Genomic DNA, 25,649 nt, shown 5'->3' on the forward strand with positions numbered 1-25,649 from the left:
TGAGGTGCTGTATTTGTTTGAGGAACACTATTAGTTTGAAGTGCTGTATTTGTTTGAGGTACAGTATTATTTTGAGGTACAGTATTATTTTGAGGTACTGTATTTGTTTGAGGCACTGTATTAATTCGAGGTACAGTATTAGTTTGAGGTGCTGCGTTAGTTTGAAGTGCTGTGTTAGTTTAAGATGCTCTACTAATTTGAGGTAATATATTAGTTCGAGGTATTGTATTAGCTTGAGGTGCTGTATTATTTTAAGATGCTGTACTAATTTGAGGTAATATATTAGTTCGAGGTACTGTATTAGCTTGAGGTGCTGTATCAGTTTGAGGTGTTGTATTAGTTTGAGGTGTTGTATTAGTGTGAGGTGCTCTATTAGTTTGAGGTGTTCTGTTAGTGTGAGGTGCTGTATTAGTTTGAGATATTATATTAGTTTGAGGTGTTGTATTAGTTTGAGGTGTTCTGTTAGTGTGAGGTGCTGTATTAGTTTGAGGTGTTGTAGTAGTTTATGGTGTTGTATTATTTTCAGAATCTGTGTCATTTTGAGGTACTGTATTAGTTTAAGGTACTGTATTAGTTTGAGGTACTTTATTAGTTTGAGATACTGTATTAGATTGAGATGCTGTATTAGTTTGAGGTATTCGATTAGTTTCAGGCTCTGTATCGGTTTGAGGTATTTATTAGTTTGAGATGATGTATAAGTTTGAGGTACTATATTAATTTCAGGTTCTTTATCGTTTGAGGTACTTTATTAGTTTGAGCTACTGAATTAGATTAAGATGCTGTATTAGTTTGAGGTATTATATTAGTTTCAGGTTCTGTATCGGTTTGTATTAGTTTAAGGTGTTGTATTTGTTTGAGGTACTGTATTAGTATGAGACGATGTATTAGCTTGAGGTATTATATGAGTTTCAGATTCTCGATACGTTTGAGGTACTGTATTAGTTTGAGATACTGTATTAGTTTGAGAAACTCTATCAGTTTGAGGTGTTATATTAGTTTGGGGTATCTGTATTGTAAGGAAAGAGTTAGTCTTTATATTGAAGTAATATTAACCTTTAGCTTTTGCCTCTTAAGGAAGGAAGTATAAATCTCTGTTGGGAGAATGAAACTACAATCATAAGACAGATTTGCTTCATTTTATATGCATGCATATGTTTAACATAGAGACTAGTCGATTCTGAAGTCCAGAAACGCTTGGATTGCAGCTGATATCATAATACTCGTAAGTTAATTGTCCATTTGATATAAATAATTCTCTGACAATCATAACAAGGCCTTTAAATCATTCAGAGCTGGTGATTATGTGTGTCAGACAGCCTTAGCAATTAGGGATGGGCAATAAATGCTGGCCTCGCCAGCGACGCCCACATCCCATGAACGAATAAAAAAAATCTCTGTGCTCCTCCAATTCTTGCCTCTTGCGCATCCCCGATTTTAATCGCTCCACCATTTGCGGCTGTGTCTTCAGCTGCCTAGGCCCTAAGCTCTGGAATTCCATCCTTAAACCTCTCCGCCTCTCTCTCCTTTAACACATAGCTTAAAACCTAACTCTTCGACTAAGCTTTTGGTCACCTGTCCCAATATCTCCTTATGTGGCTCAGTGTCAAGTTTTGTTTAATAACTCTTCCTGTGAAGCACTTTGTGAGGTTTTACTGCATTAAAGGTGCTATATAAATGCAGGTTGTGTCCTCTGGTTATCGACCCTCCTGCCAATGGAAATAACTTCTCCCCATCCATTCTATCAAAATCCCCTCATAATTTTGAACACCTCGATTAAATCTCCCCTTAACCTTTTTTTTTGCTCGAAGGAGAACAATCCCAACTTGTCCAGTCTCTCCACATAACCCATCCCTGGACACGATGCAAGGCGGAGGGTTGCAACCAGGTTTGCAAATTATTGCCAGTCGGGAGCTGGACAAATCGAAAGGAACCGAAATGACAAAGAGCTTTGTGAATCTGCAGATACGCTTTGGGAAACGGAATTGGAGGCGATTAAAGGACTGACCAGACAGGCGGCCAAGACGCAGTTGAGTCGGCATGTCCCCCTGGAACAGTTACTCTGATGTTGTGGGTGAAATTAAGAGGTCGGAGCCATTTAAAGCGCTCCCAGTTACTGCAGATCAGGCATCAAAACCTGATATCAGCGTCAGGACGCTCAGAATACTTTTTCTTCATTCGTTCATGGGTTGTGGGCGTCACTGGCGAGGCCAGCATTTATTGCCCATCCCTGATTGCCCCTGAGAAGGTGGTGGTGAGCCGCCTTCTCGAATCGCTGGAGTCCGTGTGGCGAAGGTTCTCCCACAGTCCGACTCAATAACAGACAAAGCACCGGTGGGCGCGCCGGTAGCAGGAGAGCTGGTTGGCGGTGATATCGATGCTGTGAGCGAGACCAGACCGTTTCCATGTTTCCATAAACAATGTCCCATCCTTTATTTCTGGAAAAGTAAGACTGATAGTGGACAATTGCATTTCTGTGGCTGCAACATGTAACTTTGGCTAGGTGACACGCTGCTTTAGTGTATCTCGCAAGAAAAAGCACCGGGCGGTTTCTGTGGCGCAATCGGTTAGCGCGTTCGGCTGTTAACCGAAAGGTTGGTGGTTCGAGCCCACCCAGGGACGAAAATTGCGCTTTTTTTCTTCCCACTTTCGGATTCATTGCCTCATTCTGATCGACCTGAAGCCGGTGCCAGGTTTTAATTCCTGATCTGCAGTAACTGGGAGCACTTTAAATGGCTCCGATCTCTTCATCTCATTTCACGTTTTCTAATGTGTGATTTGGCTGCAAGAAAACACTCTGTGAACAATGTCATCTGAGCATGTCTGATTCGCCATAATTTACACTGCGGTCGGATATCAGGCACATGATAAAAAACAGTGAAATGTTTGTGTGGGCGCGATGCTCTGGGATTCCCTGCCTGACCAGCGCCACCGATCCTTCTCTGCAGCCTTCCTAAATACAGCGCAGTAAATGTATCCCTGTGAAATGAACTCCTGGACAGTAATGCGGAAATTAGTTTGGCTGAGGGGTTATATCCCTAACACGGAGTTTGCAGCATCAGGTTTCCGTAGTGTAGTGGTTATCACGTTCGCCTTACACGCGAAAAGTCCCCGGTTCGAAACCAGGCGGAAACATTTTAAAACCTTGTTCCCATTAAAAATTAGTAAATATTTAACGATTCACATTGCTGAATAATATGAACAAAGTCCATATCTCCCAGCCCTGTTCATGCAGTCCGCTGAGAGCAGGCGATGAAAGCCAGCGTGATCGTCGGGGTGAAGGCTGCTTCCAATGCTGTCTCATTCCCGGTGGGATCTGGCGGAGATTTGATAAGCCCCATCGATTCAACCAAGGTGGGAGAAATGAAACGGTGTTTGAGAAACATTCATATAAATGATAACATCCAGGATCCTGTCTTCAGAGCGCGTGGTGCAAAGGTCTGACTCCAGATCAAAAGGCTGCGTGTTCACATCACATCGGGGTCAGTGTTTCTTTCACCGCTCACATGAGACTGGATCATTCCCGAATGAAGGTTTTAATTGCTTTTTCACAAAAAAACCCAGAAGTTTTGTCTAAACCCTGACTCAGTACCGACCCAATGGCAGGGAGGGGAGCGCCTGATACTCTCATTTATTTCATGCAACAAACTGACACGAACACTGGTATTGATTCAAAATTGACCTGCAGATGGACACACATATAAAAAAGACAGCCACAGAAACAGACAGCAACGACTTGCATATATTACATATATATACATATTTATATATATGTATATAGCGCCTTTAACGTGGCCAGACGATTTAAGCTCGGTGAACTTGCTTCAGCTTTCTGAAATGTACTTGTACATCCTTCAGAGGTCACGGGAAATATATTTTTTTTCCCTTTCGAAAAAAGACGCGAAAAGCAGAGACATGTTTTGTTTTCAAAACGGCTGGAGAAATGGCGGACGATCATAAATTAGGAGTCGCCTTTGAAACATTTAAAGGCGACTACCTAAAAGTCACTTAGTGCAAATTTCAAATCACGGTTACTACTTATTTAGGTCTGAAAGAAATAACAATAAACATGTCAGTCAGCGCCCGCGGTGAGACGGTGATGAACTTGTTTGTTGTGAAGTTCACCGCTGGGCTAAAGTTGACGCCGTTCAAAAGACGTGAACCCACTCAATGTAAAGGATGAGCTCATAACCAACAGGTCCCGTCAACGTCAAACATCTCCTTTCTTGTTCAATAGAGGGAGCAGAGGCGTGTACATCATCAGACGCCAGCAACTTTAAGAAATGGAACAGATAAAGGCACAGATGCAAGTTCCAAATCTTTTCAATGCAAAGTTATTTCACTTTACTTAAAGTGCCGTGAGGCTGAAACGGGTCCCAGATGATTTGCGTTCACTCGTGACTTGTTTTCCAGTGTTGGTCCGTCAGGTTTGCAATTCAATTTGTGTTGGATATTGAAGATATTTCAGGATGATTGCACAACATACCATGTGTAAAGAAACATCTTGATAACTTCAATCATCGCAAACTCTACATTGACGCTGCAGAGGCCCCAGCACCCCTTTCAATATTGTTTTTTTAACTCACAGTTTTCAAAAGGGAATTGGATAAACGCTTGAATGGAAACATTTTCAGGGCTATGGGGAAACAGCAGGCGAGTGGGACTAACTGGACAGCTCTTTCAGAGAGCTGGCACAGGCACGATGGGCCGAATGGCATTCGAATGGCGCTGTCCTATTCCATGATTCCATTAATAGATCAATTTCCGCCTTTCACTGAGCCTCTCTAAATGGTGCACAGTAATCGTGGCCCTGTGAAATGAATCTGAACAGTAATACGGAAATTAGCGTGGGTGAGCGGTTTAAAACTCTGGTTAGGCACCTAACAGGAAATTTCCCCCCTCAGTTTGATGAGATTATCAATTATCTCCCCCCCTTTCGATCTTAAATGTCTTTATATTTTTTTGATCTCTTCTTCCACTGTCATGCACTCAATGCTGGTCTCCCTGGTAAATACTGAAGAAAAGTGATTATTTAATATTTCTGCCATTTCGCTGTCATTGCCTGTGAGTTTGTCGTGTGTATCCCTTACTGACCCTATTCCTATCCTAAACTTTCTTTGGCCGTTGATGTGTCCAGAATACTTTGCTTTTTTTGATATTCCTTTTTGCCTTTCTAATAGTTCTTTAGACTTCTTTCCCAGTCTTTTCACATTCCCCCTCTCCTTTATTGTCCAGTGTGGGCCTTTTTCTTCAGTTTCAATTTTGACCTTATTTCTTTATTCATCCCTGGTGTGTCATTTCTGGCTAGTTTGTTCTTACTTTTTAGTGGGATATATTTCTCCTGGACTCTATTGATCACCGTTTTAAATGTTTCCCACTGCTGTTCTATTTCTTTGTCCAGGTCATTAATATGTCAACCATTTCACCGTTCGAAACTTCTCAAGTCACATTTCCATCACAAAGCCAGTTGCTTTTGTGGGAGGAGCAAATCGACTTGGCAGGAAAATCAGCTGCAGCCCAATCCACAAATAAAATATTTCCACGTAACAGTAAAGATAACAAATGTCAGAAGTGGGATTCGAACCCACGCCTCCAGAAGAGACTGCGACCTGAACGCAGCGCCTTAGACCGCTCGGCCATCCTGACGACCGAATTTCATGTTTCATTCTGCATCATTTCTGCACTGTTGGCCAGTGAAAGCATCATAAAAGTTTAAAATGTTACTCACCCAACGTGGAGCTCGAACCCACGATTAAAAACTTCGTGCTCTGTCCGACTGAGCTGGCCGGGCCTGAGTATTGTTCACCGCCTGATCTGTCATTGCAGCAAGCAGGAGAAAGACTCCATTTCGAATTATTGCAATCAATTCTGAGGCATCGGATGAACTGTCACTTCGAAAGTCACGGACTAATCAAGGACAGTCAACATGGATTTGTCAAGGGGAGGTCGTGTCTGACTAACCTGATTGAATTTTTCGAGGAGGTGACAAGGATGATCAATGAGGGTAGCGCAATTGATGTAGTCTACGTGGATTTTAGCAAGGCTTTTGAAAAGTTCCCACATGGCAGATTGGTCAAAAAAGTAAAGGCCCATGGGATACAAGGGAATGCGGCTTGTTGGATCCAAAATTGGCTCAGTGGCAGGAAGTTAATGGCCGACGCGTGTTTTTGCGGCTGGAAGGCTGTTTCCAGTGGGGTGCCGCAGGGCTCGGTACTTGGTCGTTTGATTTTTGTGGTATCCATGAACGATTTGGACTTAAATGTCGGAGGCATGATAAAGACATTTGCGGGTGACACAAAAATAGGCCGTGTGGTTGATAGCGAGGAGGAAAGCTGTAGACTGTGGGGGTTCAGGCAATTTTCTGATAACAAAGCACTCAATCTATCTCTGAACGAATCTTGAACGAATACGTGTGTTTGACCCGGCACAGGCACGATGGGCCGAATGATCTCCTCTTGTGGACTAACATAATAAGATGATACCAAGTGTTATCAGATGGAAAAGCAACACATTCCAAATAAAAGCAGAGAGAGGAGACTAGTCTAACAGCAAAACAGCACGTTGAGATATTGTATTTGAGAAGGATGAGGAGGGTTAGTTTATCATGGTGGTAGTCACATAGGGTATCAATTGTGACTTTGATAAGGACCATTTCATGCTGCGACAGCCTCTGGTACTGTGTGTGAGTGTGGGATTCATTCTGTATCTGTCTGTCTCTGGTACTGTGTGTGAGTGTGGGATTCATTCTGTATCTGTCTGTCTCTGGTACTGTGTGTGAGTGTGGGATTCATTCTGTATCTGTCAGTCTCTGGTACTGTGTGTGAGTGTGGGATTCATTCTGTATCTGTCAGTCTCTGGTACTGTGTGTGAGTGTGGGAGTCATTCTGTATCTGTCAGTCTCTGGTACTGTGTGTGAGTGTGGGATTCATTCTGTATCTGTCAGTCTCTGGTACTGTGTGTGAGTGTGGGATTCATTCTGTATCTGTCAGTCTCTGGTACTGTGTGTGAGTGTGGGATTTATTCTGTATCTGTCAGTCTCTGGTACTGTGTGTGAGTGTGGGATTCATTCTGTATCTGTCAGTCTCTGGTACTGTGTGTGAGTGTGAGATTCATTCTGTATCTGTCAGTCTCTGGTACTGTGTGTGAGTGTGGGATTCATTCTGTATCTGTCAGTCTCTGGTACTGTGTGTGAGTGTGGGATTCATTCTGTATTTGTCAGTCTCTGGTACTGTGTGTGAGTGTGAGAGTCATTCTGTATCTGTCAGTCTCTGGTACTGTGTGTGAGTGTGGGATTCATTCTGTATCTGTAAGTCTCTGGTACTGTGTGTGAGTGTGGGATTCATTCTGTATCTGTCAGTCTCTGGTACTGTGTGTGAGTGTGGGATTCATTCTGTATCTGTCAGTCTCTGGTACTGTGTGTGAGTGTGGGATTCATTCTGTATCTGTCAGTCTCTGGTACTGTGTGTGAGTGTGGGATTCATTCTGTATCTGTCTGTCTCTCGTACTGTGTGTGAGTGTGGGATTCATTCTGTATCTGTCAGTCTCTGGTACTGTGTGTGAGTGTGGGATTCATTCTGTATCTGTCAGTCTCTGGTACTGTGTGTGAGTGTGGGATTCATTCTGTATCTGTCAGTCTCTGGTACTGTGTGTGAGTGTGGGATTCATCTGTATCTGTCACTCTCTGATACTGTGTGTGAGTTTGGAATTGATTCTGTATCTTGTCAGCAGTGTGTGTGAGAGTTTGTGATTAATTCCTTATATAAAACTGTGTGTTAGTGTGGGAATCTTTCGGTATCTGTCAGTCTCTGGTACTCCATGTGTGTGTGGGATTCATTCTGTATATACAGTCTCCAGTACTGTATGTGGGAGTTGAATTCATCCTAGATATGCAGTTACTCATACTGCATGTGATTGTGGGATTCATTCTGTATATACAGTCTCCAGTACTGTATGTGGGAATTGAATTCATCCTAAATATGCAGTTACTCATAATGCATGTTAGTGTGGGATTCATACTGTACCTGTCAGTCTCTGGCACTGTGTGTGAGTGTGGGATTAACTGTGTGTCTGTCAGTCTCTTGTACTGTATGTGAGTTTGGGATTCCTTCTGCATCTGTGAGAGTTGGAGTCATTCTGTGTCTCTGTGTCTCTGGTACTGTCTCTGAATGTGAGATTCATTCTGTATCTGTACGTAATTATTCTGTACAGATTACATTATGGCGTTCAATATTGTAGCTTTAATATCTCGATGTTTAAATAGTTTTACTCATTGTTTAATTGGTAAATATGGACATACTTTAGGATATGATGCTGCAGGTTTTAATCCGATAATTTGTGTGCTTTTTGGAGTACTATTAAATCTGTATCTATGTGAGTACTGTTGTGGATATTAATGTATCTTTCAAACTGATAAGGTGACATTTTTGAATTGGTATGTAATGTGTAGATCAGTCTGTAGAAATAGAATTGACACCGTATCTTTCAATCTAATATTGTATGAGATTTTTGGACTGGTATGTAATGTGTATCTCAGTCTGCACTAATAGAATTGACAATCTATCTTTAAATCTCATTCTACGAGTACATTCTGAACAAGTATCTAATTTGTTTCTCAGGTTTACTATCTTTCAATATTTCTCAATCTGATACTCTACCTGAGTTTTGGACTTGTGTGCAATTTGTATCATATGATACACTTTTCGAATGGATATTGCATGTATTAAAGTCATGTGTGAGAGTTCTGGGCCAGTATTCAATTTGAATCTCGGGGTACATTATTGGGATTCATTCTGTACCTTTGAATCGGGTACCATGTGTGATTTCTATCTGGTATTTAATTCGTAGCTAATTTTGCTCTATTGTGAGATTGACACAGTGCCTTTCACTCTGAGAGTGTGATTTTGGACTGGGATTTTTGTATCTACCTGTCAGCGGGACTGAGTTAGGGGGAATGGAACAGTGCCAGCCTCACCTACTCTGCTTGACTGTTGGATTGAAAATGTGTCTCTGGAAATTGTGATCAGTGTGGGACTGACTACTTCTGCTGTCTGAGACTGTGGAACTGATGACCTGTCTGTGTCTCTGTGCTCTGTGAGTGATAATATACCGACTGTGTGTGAGAAGGAGCTGGCTGCACTGTTCCTTCTGCCTCGGGCGGAGGAAGCATCACATTTATTCTGGATCGTTCAAGGGTTTGCCTGGAGAAAGAAAACTATCTCTTGTTACTCAGGAACACGTGAGGTAGAAAATACAGAAGTGATCAGTTTAATATCTCTGTTAATGATCATTTTGAATATCCACAAATGAAATCCAGTGATACAAACAGTGTCAGTGTCTGACTCCACTGCAGTACTGCAGCACTCAGCTTCTGCATACCAGGTGTGTTGGGCTGTTTTACAACAATTTAATGACATCCAGACACGGCCCAACCCCTGCACCGATCCATGAATGGGACGACCCGATGGGGCAGGGACCTTTGTACAGGTCAGGTTTCTAATCCCCTCTCCCATGGGACTAACCGTTCAACCGAAACCAAACAGCCGCTGTTTAAAATGTGAGCTTCACACTTCTCAGCTGAAGCCTGCAATAGATGCTCTTTGTATAACTCCCCACATCCTTACTGTCCGGCTCTGTTTCCACTCTTCACTATCCAATCACAATAAATAGGGTGAGGCTGGAAATAAACCAGGGCCATTCATTACTGGTTTGGGGAGAGAAAGCAGCAATGATTTTAATAGCAGGTTCTTCCCATTCTCTCTCCCTTCCCCTGGACACACCCTGTACACACACAGCCCGAGAATGACCTCTCCCTTCCCCCCTCTCAATCCATGTTCAGGGACCAGTTCCTGATCCACTCCGCCTCTTACAAACAGCCCCCCGGACTCCCCCTGAACTTCCCCCGGACTCAATGCCGATCTCTGAGCCCACCCGCGGACACGGTCCCGAAGCGATGAACTGCTGTAACGAGGCTGCTCTTTGCTCCCTTCCCGCGGGGGCCGTGATCTCTCCATTCCCGGCTGCTTCAAACCATCTTCTTCCGCTCACTGAGGGAATGGCGCCCACAATTCCCAATCCAAAAATCGATGGAAACTTTCCCCCATTGGAATTTTTCCGAGTCTGATGAAAGGAAGTGGGTCTGGGGGAAAGGTCAGAGGGAATGGAGTCCACAGGCAGTGCAGGAACAGGCACCAGAATGGGAAACAGATATGATTCCACCAGTGCCTAACGCTGGAATCCAGACTGACTTTACAATCTCCAACGATGAAACTAGATGTTTCCATCCCTGCTGTTTCTCTCGGGGTCTTTTGATGGTAAAGAGCCTTTCAGAGATAAAGTGAGCGGCTGTGAAATCAGCCAATGGATTCTCTTCATTAATGGCCCCTATAATGTGTGACTGAGAGAGGATTTCCCAAACCAATCCTGGAGAAACATGGGAGGAAAGTGGGAGTCGGTGTATTTGCTGGGACCGTGTAGGGTTAATATCAGGCAGCAACAGTCGCAGATTAATTTAACCGGAGTGAAACTGTAGGTCACTGAGAGTAATATCGAACAGCCCTGAGCTGTAAAACTGCAGATAGTACAACAGGCATCAGAGGGTTAAATGTGACCCATTGTTTCTGTCCCTCTCTCTACTGTCCCTGAGTGTGGGATTAATAGTGTGTCTGACCCTTGTACAATATCAGTGAGAGATCAGATTGCATCTTCTGTCTCTCCAACGCAATCTTTCTGGATAAAACGGCACTTTACCGGTCAGTCCGGAACTAATACTGTTAACGTCTGTCTGTCACTGTGTCTCACCGCTCTCTCTGTCTCTCTCACCGTGTCTGCCTCCCTCTCTCTCTCTGCTGCTGTATATGAAGGTGGATACTGATATTGAGCGTGATTTGGACACAGTTCGGAAGTGTAAGACTGATACTGTCTCTCTCTCTCCCTCTCTCTATTGCTGGACATGAAAGTGGGATACTGTCTGATATAAAATAGAGAGAATGAGATGTCCGGGCCGGGCCTCACTGTAACTCGGGATGTGTTCGGCTCCAGTCCCAGTTCATGGTCATAATCTTTTCACAGATTCAGGGCGAGAGTCTCTGTGAGATGGTAACACTGGCGGAGAAACTCCGCGTCATAACTCAAACCCCAACACATGAGATTCTCCAAATAAGCTGGAATAAGGTGTTTGTGAAACGCTGAACCCGTCTGGGAGGGGATGTGTGGGGAGATAGAACAGGGAAACAGACTGAAATGGAGGAGCCGAGTTCACTTGTTATTGAATGGACTGTATTTAGGCAGGAATATTAACGATTTCTCATTGTAACGGGGCTTATTTGAAAGCTTCGGGTTTTGAGAATCCTTGAATATGAAGCCCGGGTCTGTCAGGGTTTGTGCGGAGCGCTGAGGTTCGGTTCTATTATCGATAAACGGTTTGAAACTGTCGGATGGAGAGAACTGGAGGTGGAGCTGGAAGATCAGAGGCCGCTCTCCGCTCTGTCACTCTGACTGTCTCCTCCCCTCCCGATTTCTCTGTTTAATCCCCCATATGGAACCAAAGCGGGTCGGTGGACTCTAAACACGGTTTACTCGTTAACAGGTCGAAAGGCGAGTCATGTTCCTGATCTCCTGGGCACCAGGCAATTCACTGTTATTTGTTTATGTACAGAGTTACATTTCAGTGATTCCCCAGTGAGTTTGATGCGTTCTGTAAATAATCCAACAAAATAGAACAGAAACGGAGCGAAGCGCTGAATTCCACAGATGTAGAAAGGTTAGTCGAGCAGTTCTGGTGATTCTTTATGAGCCCAGCATGGCAAGTAGTTTAAATAAATACAAGAAATCTGGTGATGTCTGGGCTGGGGTCTATAAGTCACCGTTTAAAGTCCCGGACTGAGGTCACTGCCCCGAATCCAGTCCCATTAATACCTCATCTCGTCCACAACGAGACAAAAGCAGCTCAAAGCCACACTGGTAGCATGATATCAGGGTCTCCCTTCACACAGTAACCAGTCCTTTCACAGATACAGAGGGTGGCTCTGAAAAGAGCCTTGACATCGAGTTACATTGAAACTACAGCACAGAAACAGGCCATTCGGCCCAACTAGTCTATGCCGGCGTTTATGCTGCTCATGAGCCTCCTCCTTCCTTACTTCATCTCACCCTATCGGCATATCCTTCTATTCCTTTCTCCCTCATGTGCTGATCTATCTTCCCCTTAAATGCCCCTCTGTTATTTGCCTCAGCTGCTCCTCGTAGTTGCAAGTTCCACATTCTAACCACTCTCTGGGTAAAGCAATTTCTCCTGAATTCCCTATTTGATTTATTAGCGACTATTTCATATTTATTACCTGAAGGTTTGGACTCCCCACAAGTGGAAACATTTTCTCTACGTCTATCCCAGCAAACCCTATCATTATCTTAAAAACGTCGATCAGATCAACCCTCAGCCTTCTCTTTTCTACTGAAACGAGACCCAGTCTGTTCAGTCTTTCCTGATAAGAATATCCTCTCATTTCTGGTATCATCCTTGTGAATCTTGTTTGCACCTTCTCCAATGCCCCTATGTCTATAATATGGAGACGAGACCTGTTCACAGTATTCCAAGTCTGGTCTAAACAAGGTTCTGTACAAGTTTAATATAACTTCTTTGCTTTTGAACTCTATCCCTCTAGAAATGAATCCTAGTGTTTGATTTGTCTTTTTATGACCTGATGAACCTGGGTCGCTACTTTCAGTAATTTGTGTATCTGTCCCACGAGATCCCTTTGCTCCTCTATCCCGTTTAGACTCTTATTATCCAAGCAGTGTGTGACCTCCTGATTGTTCATTCTGCAAGTTTATTAATGTCCTCTTGCATTTTGATGCATTCTTCCTTTGTATTAACTAAATCCCCCAATTTGGTGTCGTCCACAAATTTTGGAATTGTCCTTCCGATTCCCGAATCCAAATCGTTCATGTAAATTGTGAAGAACAGTGGTCCCAGCAACTGGAACTCCACTTCCCACCTTTTGCCAGTCTGAGTAGTGACGCTTAACCTCTATTCTCGGCTTTCAGTTTTGTCGCCAACTTACTATCCATTCTGCCACCTGACCTGACTCCACGTGCTCTGAACTTAGCCATGAGTCTACAATGTGGTACATTATAGAAGGCCTTCGGAAAATCCAAATATATCACCTCTACTGCATTAAACTTGTCTACACTTTCTGTTCCTTCTTCAAAGATTTCAATCAGGTTGGTCCTGTCCTTTGGGTTATCAGATTAAGCCTTGGCCGGTTTACTTGCTCTTGGAGCTCACAATGCTGGTTTTCTTCGGCAGCAGCACGGCCTGGATATCAGACAACACCCTGAGTGATGTTCACCCGTCCCAGCAGCTTGTTGAGCTCCTCGTCGTTGCGGATGGCCAGCTGCAGGTGTCTGGGGATGATGCGGGTCTTCTTGTTTGTCCCGGGCCGCGTTGCCGGGCAGATCGAGGATTTCAGCCGTCAGATACTCGATGCACAGCAGCCAGATAGACCGGGGCTCCGGCACCCACACGTTCAGCATAGTTCCCCTTTCGCAGGAGCCTTTAAACACGGGTAACAGGGAACTGCAGTCCGCCCCGAGTTGAGCGAGACTTGGCCTTCGACAGAGCTTTACCGCCGGTTTTTCCTCTTCCAGACATTTCCACAATCTCACAAACACTTTCACAAAGAATGAAGAAATCCTCCCGCACTCGCCCTTCTTCTACCTTCTGGAGGAGTACAGTGGGGACACTTGTGATGGGTCTCTCTCAGAGTGTTTACACTGCCCGCTCACCCTCACTGATATTCTATCTTTGAACTGCTGTAATATTGTCCTTTAGTAATATTGCTGCTCCTCCTCCTTTCCCTATTTCCCTGTCCTTTCCAAAGATCTTATAGACTTGAATATTAAGCTGCCATTCCTGCCCAGTTGGTAGTCAGGTCTCTGTAATGATTTAATGTAATTATTTAACTTTACTCAATGGCTGATGTGAGCTGTGGTAAAATGTATTTCCAGCTGGTCAAGTATTGCAGGTATCGACTGTCTCTTCAGTCCGATATCAGGTGAAGAATTACTGGCTGGTGTGGAATTTCCATTGATTGGGGGTTGGCGAAATCTACTGGGCGGAAACAGGAACTGCAACAGAGCGAGAAAGGATCCGTCAGAAACCAGTGAAAATGAAGAACAAAATCCAACAGCCTGCAGTGTCTGTTCAGGATCTGATGTTTGGGAAATATTTTATTGTTGGTTATTTTCAGCGATGGTGGTATAGTGGTGAGCATAGCTGCCTTCCAAGCAGTTGACCCGGGTTCGATTCCCGGCCATCGCAATTAAGTGTTCTTATTAGTTTATTTCAATCAGAAACTCTGAAGTTTACAATCGAATTTGATGCAGCTCAGTTGGATATTGTTTCCAAAACATAATCGGGTGTAATTAAAGTAAAATGTTTTCAACCTTCATTTATTTTCCCTAAAGAAGGAAAAGAGGAAAAACATGCTGGAAATACTGAGTTACCAAGGGTCTAATGAGAGTGAGGAAGGGAAATGATATGTTAGCCTTTATTGTCAGGGTGTTGGAATATAAGAGTAAGGAGGTCTTGCTGCAATTGTAGTATGAGGAAATATTGTGTAAAATTGGCCAATATTCGGTGGAGTTTCGAAGAATGAGAGGTGATCGCATTGAAATGTATAAAATTCTTAGACGGCTTGACAGGGTAGATGCTGAGAATCTGATTCCCCTGGCTGGAGAGTCAAGAACTCGAGCTCATAGTCTCAAGATAAGGGGTCGGTCATTTCGGACCGACATGAGGAAACATTACTTCACTCAAAGGATTGTGAATCTTTGGAATTCTCTACACCCCAGAGGGCTGTGGATGCTCAGTCGTTGAGTGAAATTCAAAGCTGAGATCGATAGATTTTTGAACTCGAGGGGAATCAAGGGATATGGGGATCAGGCGGGAAAGTGGAGTTGAGATCGAAGAACAGCCATGATCTTATTGAATGGCGGAGCAGGCTCGATGGGCCATTTGGCCTATTCTGCTGCTATTTCTTATGTTCTTATGCAGAGAGCTTTATTTACAAGTGTGCTGACGACAATTTAGGTAGCACAGTAAACATTGTCGATGGGAGCAGAAATTTGCAAAGGGACATTGATAGATGAAGTGAGTGGGTGAAACTGTGGCAGATGGAGTTCAACGTGGGGAAGTGTGAGGTCATCCCTTTGGACCTGAAAACGATAGATCAGTGTATTTTCTAAATGGCAAGAAGCTAGGAAATGTGGGGGAGGAGAGCGATTTAGGGATCCAAGTATAGAAATCACTAAAAGTGATTACTAAAATATTAAAATGGAGATTAAATTTTGATCTTTATCTCAAGGGAATTCGAATAAAAAGCAGTGGAAGTTATGTCACCGTTATACAGAGCTCTGGTTCGGCATCATTTAGAGTTCAGTGCTCAGTTTTGGGCACCGCACTCTCTATAATGGCTTGGAATGAGAAGGGGTTTTTCATTAAAGGAAGCTCACTGAACTGCAGGGTTTTTGAAGAGTTATGCTCAGAAATGGGAGCGGAGCTCATTTACTGCTTCACACTGTTACAACACATTGAGGAGAACAGCATCAATGAAGAAAAAGGGAATGAAATGAAATGAGTCACACAGTTGCATCTCGCTGCTCTGTCTGACCATTTTAGTCGCTACTTCCCTGCAGAGGGATTTGAAAATTTGAAGGAAAAGCGTTGGGTGAAAGATCCTTTTGCTTTTATAAGAACATAAGAACATAAGAAATAGGAGCAGGAGTAGGCCAATCGGCCCCTCGAGCCTGCTCCGCCATTCAATAAGATCATGGCTGATCTGATCCCAACCACAAATCGAAAGAACACAAGAAGTAGGAGCAGGACCCGGCCACACAGGCCCTGGGCCCTCTCCGCCACCCACAGGGCATTGACCGATCCGAACTCAGCTTCATGTCCAATTTCCTGCCCGCTCCCCATCACCCCTAATTCCCTTTACTTCTAGAAAACTGTCTATTTCTGTTTTAAATTTATCTAATGATGTAGCTTCCACAGCTTCCTGGGGCAGCAAATTCCACAGACCTACCACCCTCTGAGTGAAGAAGTTTCTCCTCATCTCAGTTTTGAAAGAGCAGCCCCTTATTCTAAGATTATGCCCCCTAGTTCGAGTTTCACCCATCTTTGGGAACATCCTTACTGCATCCACCCGATCAAGACCCTTCACAATCTTATATGTTTCAATAAGATCGCCTCTCATTCTTCTGAACTCCAATGAGTAGAGTCCCAATCTACTCAACCTCTCCTCATATGTCCGCCCCCTCATCCCCGGGATTAACCGAGTGAACCTTCTTTGTACTGCCTCGAGAGCAAGTATGTCTTTTCTTAAGTATGGAGACCAAAACTGTATGCAGTATTCCAGGTGCGGTCTCACCTATAACTGCAGCAATACCTCCCTGTTTTTATATTCTATCCCCCTCGAAATAAAAGCCAACATTCCGTTGGATTTCTTGATCACCTGCTGCACCTGCATACTAACTTTTTGATTTTCTTGCACTAGGACCCCCAGATCCCTTTTTACTGCAGTACTTTCCAGTCTCTCGCCATTAAGAAAATAACTTGCTCTCTGATTTTTCCTGCCAAAGTGCATAACCTCACATTTTCCAATATTATATTGCATCTGCCAAATCTCCGCCCACTCACCCAGCCTGTCGATATCCCCTTGCAAGTTTTTTATGTCCTCCTCACTCTCTACTTTCCCTCCCATCTTTGTATCATCTGCAAATTTTGATATGTTGCACTCGGTCCCCTCCTCCAAATCGTTAATATAGATTGTAAAGAGTTGGGGACCCAGCACCGACCCCTGTGGAACACCACTGGTTACTGGTTGCCAGTCCGATAATGAACCATTTATCCCAACTCTCTGCTTCCTGTTCGATAACCAATCCTCCACCCATGCCAGAATATTACCCCCAATCCCGTGAATTTTTATCTTAAGTAATAATCTTTTATGTGGCACCTTGTCGAATGCCTTCTGGAAGTCTAAATACACTACGTCCACTGGTTCCCCTTTATCCACCCTGTACGTTATATCCTCAAAGAACTCAAGCAAATTTGTCAGACATGACTTCCCCTTCATAAAGCCATGCTGACTTTGTCCTATTAAATTATGCTTATCTAAATGTTCCGTTACTGTCTCCTTAATAATAGACTCCAAAATTTTACCCACCACAGATGTTAAGCTAACTGGCCTATAATTTCCAGCCTTCTGCCTAATACCCTTTTTAAATAACGGTGTTACATTAGCAGTTTTCCAATCTGCCGGGACCTCTCCTGAGTCCAGGGAATTTTGGAAAACTATCACCAAAGCATCCACAATCCCTACTGCCACTTCCCTCAAGACCCTCGGATGGAAGCCATCAGGTCCAGGGGATTTATCCGCTTTGAGTCCCATTATTTTACTGAGTACCATCTCCTGAGTGATTTTAATCGTATTTAGCTCCTCCCCCCGTAGAGTCCTCTGTTTGTCCAGTGTTGGGATATTCTTAGTGTCCTCTACTGTAAAGACTGAAACAAAATATTTGTTCAGCATTTTTGCCATCTCCATGTTTCCCACCATTAATTTCCCGGTCTCATCCTCCAAGGGACCTACGTTTGCCTTAGCCACCCTTTTTCTTTTTACATAACTATAGAAACTCTTGCTATCTGTTTTTATATTTTTTGCTAATTTCTTTTCATAATCTAACTTCCCTTTCTTAATCAATCCTTTAGTTACTTTTTGCTGTCTTTTGAAGAATTCCCAATCTTCTATCCTCCCACTAAGTTTGGCTACCTTATATGTCCTTGTTTTTAGTCGGATACTATCCTTGATTTCTTTACTTAGCCACGGATGGCTGTCATTTCTTTTACACCCTTTTTTCCTCAGTGGAATATGTTTATTTTGAAAGTTGTTAAATAACTCCCGAAATGAACACCACTGCTCATGTACCGTCTTACCCTTTAATCTATGTTCCCAGTCCACTTTAGTCAATTCCGCTCTCTTACCATCATAGTCTCCTTTATTCAAGCTCAGTACGCTTGTTTGAGAATCAACCTTCTCACCGTCGAATTGGATATGGAATTCAACCATGTTGTGGTCGCTCGTTCCAAGGGGATCCTTAACGAGGACATTATTAATTAATCCTGACTCATTTCACAGGACCAGGTCCAAGGTTGCCTGCCCCCTAGTAGGATCAGTTACATACTGCTCAAGAAATCCATCCCTGATGCACTCAATGAACTCGTCCTCAAGGCTGCTCTGCCCAATTTGATTTGTCCAGTTAATATGATAATTAAAATCCCCCATAATTATAGCTGTTCCCTTATTACATGCCCCGACTATTTCCTGATTAATACTTCTTCCAGCAGAGTTGCAACTATTAGGAGGCCTATATACTATGCCCACTAATGTTTTTTTCCCTTATTATTCCTTATCTCCACCCAAACTGTTTCATTATCTTGATGCTTTGTCCCAATATCATTTACCTGTATTACAGTGATTCCTTCCTTTATTAACATAGCCACCCCACCTCCCCTTCCTTCCTGCCTGTCCTTCCTGATTGTTAAATACCCTGGCATATTTAATTCCCAGTCGTTGTCACCCTGCAGCCATGTTTCTGTAATGGCCACAAGATCATACCCATACGTAGTTATTTGTGCCGTTAACTCGTCCATTTTGTTACGAATGCTACGTGCATTCAGATAAAGAACTTTCAAATCTGTTTTGTGACGCTTAGTTCCTGCTTTTTCCTTTTTTAACACTTTACCTATTACTCCATACCTTCTGTCCCTTCCTGTTACGCTTTCCTCTCTCTCCCTGCTCAGGTTCCCAACCCCCTGCCACTTTAGTTTAAACCCTCCCCAACAGCACTAGCAAACACTCCTCCTGGGACAGCGGTCCCGGCCCTGCCCAGGTGCAGACCGTCCGGTTTGTACTGGTCCCACCTCCCCCAGAACCGTTTCCAGTGTCCCAGGAATTTGAATCCCTCCCCCTTGCACCATTCCTCTAGCCACGTATTCATTTGAAATATCCTCCTATTTCTATTCTGACTAGCACGTGGCACTGGCAGCAATCCTGAGATTACTACCTTTGAGGTCCTATTTTTTAATTTACCTCCTAACTCCCTATATTCTGCTTTTAGGACCTCATTACCTATATCGTTGGTGCCTATGTGCACCACGACAGCTGGCTGTTCGCCCTCCCCCTCCAAAATGTTCTGTAGCCGCTCCGAGACGTCCTTGATCCTTGCACCAGGGAGGCAACACACCATCCTGGAGTCTCGGTTGCGGCCGCAGAAACGCCTGTCTATTCCCCTTACAATTGAGTCCCCTATCACTATATCTCTTTCACTCTTTTTCCTCCCAGCCTGTGCAGCAGAGCTACCCGTGGTGCCAGGAAGTTGGCTGCTGCTGCCTTCCCCTGATAAGTCATCCCCCCCAACAGCATCCAAAGTGGCATATCTGTTTGAGAGGGGGATGGCCACAGGGGACCCCTGCACTACCTGCCTGCATCTCTTACTCTTCCTGATGGTCACCCATTCACTTCCTGCCTGTATACCCTTTACCTGCGGTGTGACCAACTCGCTAAACGTGCTATCCACGAGTTTCTCTGCATCGCGAATGCTCCACAGTGAGTCCACCCGCAGCTCCAGCTCCGAGATACGATCGGTCAGTAGCTGCAGGTGGACACACTTCCCGCACACATGGTCGGCAGGGACACTGGTAGTGTCCATGACTTCCCACATCTTGCAGGAGGAGCATATCACGGGTGCGAGGTCTGCTGCCATGACTTGCCTTAGCTTAGTTAGCCCTTTTAAATTACGTTGAAATTAGAAAATGTTAACTATACTAGGGACCTAGGTTCACTAAAAAAAAAACACTATCTGCTATAAAACCTGCAGATCTTCCCTTTCTTATTACTTTACTTACAGTAAAATGGTAGAAATACTCACCTGAACCTACTCACCAATCAGCTGCCTCCCCTGTGCCGCGTCACTTTCTGACTGGTGACGTCACCTTGAACTCTGCCGCTGGTCTCAGAGTCTCGCTCTCAGAGCAAGCTCTGGTCTCACTCTCTCCGCACTGTTTATATCCCCGCTCTGGTCTCACTCTCTCCGCGCTGTTTATATCCCCGCTCTGGTCTCACTCTCTCCGCGCTGTTTATATCCCCGCTCTGGTCTCACTCTCTCCGCGCTGTTTATATCCCCGCTCTGGTCTCACTCTCTCCGCACTGTTTATATCCCCGCTCTGGTCTCACTCTCTCCGCGCTGTTTATATCCCCGCTCTGGTCTCGCTCTCTCCGCGCTGTTTATATCCCCGCTCTGGTCTCACTCTCTCCGCGCTGTTTATATCCCCGCTCTGGTCTCGCTCTCTCCGCACTGTTTATATCCCCGCTCTGGTCTCGCTCTCTCCGCGCTGTTTATATCCCCGCTCTGGTCTCACTCTCTCCGCGCTGTTTATATCCCCGCTCTGGTCTCACTCTCTCCGCGCTGTTTATATCCCCGCTCTGGTCTCACTCTCTCCGCACTGTTTATATCCCCGCTCTGGTCTCACTCTCTCCGCGCTGTTTATATCCCCGCTCTGGTCTCACTCTCTCCGCACTGTTTATATCCCCGCTCTGGTCTCGCTCTCTCCGCACTGTTTATATCCCCGCTCTGGTCTCGCTCTCTCCGCACTGTTTATATCCCCGCTCTGGTCTCACTCTCTCCGCACTGTTTATATCCCCGCTCTGGTCTCACTCTCTCCGCGCTGTTTATATCCCCGCTCTGGTCTCGCTCTCTCCGCACTGTTTATATCCCCGCTCTGGTCTCGCTCTCTCCGCACTGTTTATATCCCCGCTCTGGTCTCGCTCTCTCCGCACTGTTTATATCCCCGCTCTGGTCTCGCTCTCTCCGCGCTGTTTATATCCCCGCTCTGGTCTCGCTCTCTCCGCACTGTTTATATCCCCGCTCTGGTCTCGCTCTCTCCGCGCTGTGTATATCCCCGCTCTGGTCTCACTCTCTCCGCGCTGTTTATATCCCCGCTCTGGTCTCGCTCTCTCCGCGCTGTGTATATCCCCGCTCTGGTCTCCCTCCCTCCGCGCTGTTTATATCCCCGCTCTGGTCTCACTCTCTCCGCGCTGTTTATATCCCCGCTCTGGTCTCACTCTCTCCGCGCTGTTTATATCCCCGCTCTGGTCTCACTCTCTCCGCGCTGTTTATATCCCTGCTCTGGTCTCGCTCTCTCCGCACTGTTTATATCCCCGCTCTGGTCTCGCTCTCTCCGCACTGTTTATATCCCCGCTCTGGTCTCGCTCTCTCCGCACTGTTTATATCCCCGCTCTGGTCTCGCTCTCTCCGCACTGTTTATATCCCCGCTCTGGTCTCGCTCTCTCCGCGCTGTTTATATCCCCGCTCTGGTCTCGCTCTCTCCGCACTGTTTATATCCCCGCTCTGGTCTCGCTCTCTCCGCGCTGTGTATATCCCCGCTCTGGTCTCACTCTCTCCGCGCTGTTTATATCCCCGCTCTGGTCTCGCTCTCTCCGCGCTGTGTATATCCCCGCTCTGGTCTCCCTCCCTCCGCGCTGTTTATATCCCCGCTCTGGTCTCACTCTCTCCGCGCTGTTTATATCCCCGCTCTGGTCTCACTCTCTCCGCGCTGTTTATATCCCCGCTCTGGTCTCACTCTCTCCGCGCTGTTTATATCCCCGCTCTGGTCTCGCTCTCTCCGCACTGTTTATATCCCCGCTCTGGTCTCGCTCTCTCCGCACTGTTTATATCCCCGCTCTGGTCTCGCTCTCTCCGCACTGTTTATATCCCCGCTCTGGTCTCGCTCTCTCCGCGCTGTTTATATCCCCGCTCTGGTCTCGCTCTCTCCGCACTGTTTATATCCCCGCTCTGGTCTCGCTCTCTCCGCGCTGTGTATATCCCCGCTCTGGTCTCCCTCCCTCCGCGCTGTTTATATCCCCGCTCTGGTCTCACTCTCTCCGCGCTGTTTATATCCCCGCTCTGGTCTCACTCTCTCCGCGCTGTTTATATCCCCGCTCTGGTCTCACTCTCTCCGCGCTGTTTATATCCCCGCTCTGGTCTCACTCTCTCCGTGCTGTTTATATCCCCGCTCTGGTCTCACTCTCTCCGCACTGTTTATATCCCCGCTCTGGTCTCACTCTCTCCGCGCTGTTTATATCCCCGCTCTGGTCTCGCTCTCTCCGCGCTGTTTATATCCCCGCTCTGGTCTCGCTCTCTCCGCGCTGTTTATATCCCCGCTCTGGTCTCGCTCTCTCCGCGCTGTGTATATCCCCGCTCTGGTCTCACTCCCTCCGCGCTGTTTATATCCCCGCTCTGGTCTCACTCTCTCCGCGCTGTTTATATCCCCGCTCTGGTCTCACTCTCTCCGCACTGTTTATATCCCCGCTCTGGTCTCACTCTCTCCGCGCTGTTTATATCCCCGCTCTGGTCTCACTCTCTCCGCGCTGTTTATATCCCCGCTCTGGTCTCACTCTCTCCGCGCTGTTTATATCCCCGCTCTGGTCTCACTCTCTCCGCACTGTTTATATCCCCGCTCTGGTCTCACTCTCTCCGCGCTGTTTATATCCCCGCTCTGGTCTCACTCTCTCCGCGCTGTTTATATCCCCGCTCTGGTCTCACTCTCTCCGCACGGTTTATATCCCCGCTCTGGTCTCGCTCTCTCCACGCTGTTTATATCCCCGCTCTGGTCTCGCTCTCTCCGCGCTGTTTATATCCCCGCTCTGGTCTCGCTCTCTCCGCGCTGTGTATATCCCCGCTCTGGTCTCACTCCCTCCGCGCTGTTTATATCCCGGCTCTGGTCTCGCTCTCTCCGCGCTGTTTATATCCCCGCTCTGGTCTCACTCTCTCCGCACTGTTTATATCCCCGCTCTGGTCTCACTCTCTCCGCGCTGTTTATATCCCCGCTCTGGTCTCACTCTCTCCGTGCTGTTTATATCCCCGCTCTTGTCTCACTCTCTCCGCACTGTTCATATCCCCGCTCTGGTCTCACTCTCTCCGCGCTGTTTATATCCCCGCTCTGGTCTCACTCTCTCCGCGCTGTTTATATCCCCGCTCTGGTCTCACTCTCTCCGCGCTGCTTATATCCCCGCTCTGGTCTCGCTCTCCCCGCGCTGTTTATATCCCCGCTCTGGTCTCACTCTCTCCGCGCTGTTTATATCCCCGCTCTGGTCTCACTCTCTCCGCACTGTTTATATCCCCGCTCTGGTCTCACTCTCTCCGCGCTGTTTATATCCCCGCTCTGGTCTCACTCTCTCCGCGCTGTTTATATCCCCGCTCTGGTCTCACTCTCTCCGCACGGTTTATATCCCCGCTCTGGTCTCGCTCTCTCCGCGCTGTTTATATCCCCGCTCTGGTCTCGCTCGCTCCGCGCTGTTTATATCCCCGCTCTGGTCTCGCTCTCTCCGCGCTGTTTATATCCCCGCTCTGGTCTCACTCTCTCCGCACTGTTTATATCCCCGCTCTGGTCTCACTCTCTCCGCGCTGTTTATATCCCCGCTCTGGTCTCACTCTCTCCGCGCTGTTTATATCCCCGCTCTGGTCTCACTCTCTCCGTGCTGTTTATATCCCCGCTCTGGTCTCACTCTCTCCGCACTATTTATATCCCCGCTCTGGTCTCACTCTCTCCGCGCTGTTTATATCCCCGCTCTGGTCTCGCTCTCTCCGCGCTGTTTATATCCCCGCTCTGGTCTCGCTCTCTCCGCGCTGTTTATATCCCCGCTCTGGTCTCGCTCTCTCCGCGCTGTGTATATCCCCGCTCTGGTCTCACTCCCTCCGCGCTGTTTATATCCCCGCTCTGGTCTCACTCTCTCCGCGCTGTTTATATCCCCGCTCTGGTCTCACTCTCTCCGCACTGTTTATATCCCCGCTCTGGTCTCACTCTCTTCGCGCTGTTTATATCCCCGCTCTGGTCTCACTCTCTCCGCGCTGTTTATATCCCCGCTCTGGTCTCACTCTCGCCGCGCTGTTTATATCCCCGCTCTGGTCTCACTCTCTCCGCACTGTTTATATCCCCGCTCTGGTCTCACTCTCTCCGCGCTGTTTATATCCCCGCTCTGGTCTCACTCTCTCCGCGCTGTTTATATCCCCGCTCTGGTCTCACTCTCTCCGCACGGTTTATATCCCCGCTCTGGTCTCGCTCTCTCCACGCTGTTTATATCCCCGCTCTGGTCTCGCTCTCTCCGCGCTGTTTATATCCCCGCTCTGGTCTCGCTCTCTCCGCGCTGTGTATATCCCCGCTCTGGTCTCACTCCCTCCGCGCTGTTTATATCCCCGCTCTGGTCTCGCTCTCTCCGCGCTGTTTATATCCCCGCTCTGGTCTCACTCTCTCCGCACTGTTTATATCCCCGCTCTGGTCTCACTCTCTCCGCGCTGTTTATATCCCCGCTCTGGTCTCACTCTCTCCGCGCTGTTTATATCCCCGCTCTGGTCTCACTCTCTCCGTGCTGTTTATATCCCCGCTCTGGTCTCACTCTCTCCGCACTGTTTATATCCCCGCTCTGGTCTCACTCTCTCCGCGCTGTTTATATCCCCGCTCTGGTCTCACTCTCTCCGCGCTGTTTATATCCCCGCTCTGGTCTCACTCTCTCCGCGCTGTTTATATCCCCGCTCTGGTCTCGCTCTCTCCGCGCTGTTTATATCCCCGCTCTGGTCTCACTCTCTCCGCGCTGTTTATATCCCCGCTCTGGTCTCACTCTCTCCGCGCTGTTTATATCCCCGCTCTGGTCTCACTCTCTCCGCGCTGTTTATATCCCCGCTCTGGTCTCGCTCTCTCCGCGCTGTTTATATCCCCGCTCTGGTCTCACTCTCTCCGCGCTGTTTATATCCCCGCTCTGGTCTCACTCTCTCCGCGCTGTTTATATCCCCGCTCTGGTCTCACTCTCTCCGCGCTGTTTATATCCCCGCTCTGGTCTCACTCTCTCCGCGCTGTTTATATCCCCGCTCTGGTCTCACTCTCTCCGCACGGTTTATATCCCCGCTCTGGTCTCGCTCTCTCCGCGCTGTGTATATCCCCGCTCTGGTCTCACTCCCTCCGCGCTGTTTATATCCCCGCTCTGGTCTCGCTCTCTCCGCGCTGTTTATATCCCCGCTCTGGTCTCACTCTCTCCGCACTGTTTATATCCCCGCTCTGGTCTCACTCTCTCCGCGCTGTTTATATCCCCGCTCTGGTCTCACTCTCTCCGCGCTGTTTATATCCCCGCTCTGGTCTCACTCTCTCCGTGCTGTTTATATCCCCGCTCTGGTCTCACTCTCTCCGCACTGTTTATATCCCCGCTCTGGTCTCACTCTCTCCGCGCTGTTTATATCCCCGCTCTGGTCTCACTCTCTCCGCGCTGTTTATATCCCCGCTCTGGTCTCACTCTCTCCGCGCTGTTTATATCCCCGCTCTGGTCTCGCTCTCTCCGCGCTGTTTATATCCCCGCTCTGGTCTCACTCTCTCCGCGCTGTTTATATCCCCGCTCTGGTCTCACTCTCTCCGCGCTGTTTATATCCCCGCTCTGGTATCACTCTCTCCGCGCTGTTTATATCCCCGCTCTGGTCTCACTCTCTCCGCGCTGTTTATATCCCCGCTCTGGTCTCACTCTCTCCGCACTGTTTATATCCCCGCTCTGGTCTCA

At 46.8% G+C, this 25,649-nt stretch overlaps 4 non-coding genes and 1 pseudogene across 4 annotated transcripts; 3 read left to right on the forward strand and 2 right to left on the reverse strand.

Annotated features, from left to right (window-relative positions):
• The window catches only part of LOC137314528 (zinc finger protein 585A-like), a 915,457-nt pseudogene that overhangs the window by 708,743 nt on the left and 181,065 nt on the right, over positions 1-25,649 (reverse strand).
• trnan-guu (transfer RNA asparagine (anticodon GUU)) lies at positions 2,546-2,619 on the forward strand. The gene has a single exon. It is a non-coding gene; the product is annotated as a tRNA-Asn (tRNA).
• On the forward strand, positions 3,060-3,132 carry trnav-uac (transfer RNA valine (anticodon UAC)). Its single transcript has one exon. It is a non-coding gene; the product is annotated as a tRNA-Val (tRNA).
• Positions 5,561-5,643, reverse strand: trnal-cag (transfer RNA leucine (anticodon CAG)). The gene has a single exon. It is a non-coding gene; the product is annotated as a tRNA-Leu (tRNA).
• Positions 14,243-14,314, forward strand: trnag-ucc (transfer RNA glycine (anticodon UCC)). Its single transcript has one exon. It is a non-coding gene; the product is annotated as a tRNA-Gly (tRNA).

The sequence above is a fragment of the Heptranchias perlo genome, unplaced genomic scaffold (genome assembly GCF_035084215.1).
Source record: "Heptranchias perlo isolate sHepPer1 unplaced genomic scaffold, sHepPer1.hap1 HAP1_SCAFFOLD_52, whole genome shotgun sequence".
Classification (NCBI taxonomy): Eukaryota; Metazoa; Chordata; class Chondrichthyes; order Hexanchiformes; family Hexanchidae; genus Heptranchias; species Heptranchias perlo.